Source organism: Fundulus heteroclitus, chromosome 14 (assembly GCF_011125445.2).
Source record: "Fundulus heteroclitus isolate FHET01 chromosome 14, MU-UCD_Fhet_4.1, whole genome shotgun sequence".
Classification (NCBI taxonomy): Eukaryota; Metazoa; Chordata; class Actinopteri; order Cyprinodontiformes; family Fundulidae; genus Fundulus; species Fundulus heteroclitus.
Genome location: NC_046374.1, coordinates 25,913,411 through 25,913,798, shown reverse-complemented (window position 1 = coordinate 25,913,798; position 388 = coordinate 25,913,411).

The following is a 388-nucleotide window of genomic DNA, read 5'->3' as shown; positions in this document are numbered from 1 at the left end:
AGCTTCCTGAAGTTCTAAAGAAGGAGTGGCTCGTTTATGCAGCTGATAAAAGGAATGCTGTGGGTACCAGAGAATCGGTTTGATCACCTCCTTGCATTTCTGAAAGATCAAGAAAATATTTATGAGCAACTAGAGCAACTGAGAGAGGAGGATTCAAGTAGACGAGAGACCCGAATGGAGCAAAGGACACGCCAGAACCAAGTCAGTCAAAGCAGTTGATGACTTTGCAAGTTGTGTTGTCTGTGGCGATGGAAAACACAGGAAAAGACTCTACTTTTGCAAACAGTTCAGAACATTAACATTAAATGAGAAAAGAGCTGCGGTTAAGAAGGTAGGAGCATGCAGTAAGTGTTTGGAAATACATGAGGAACAAATCATACTGCAAACC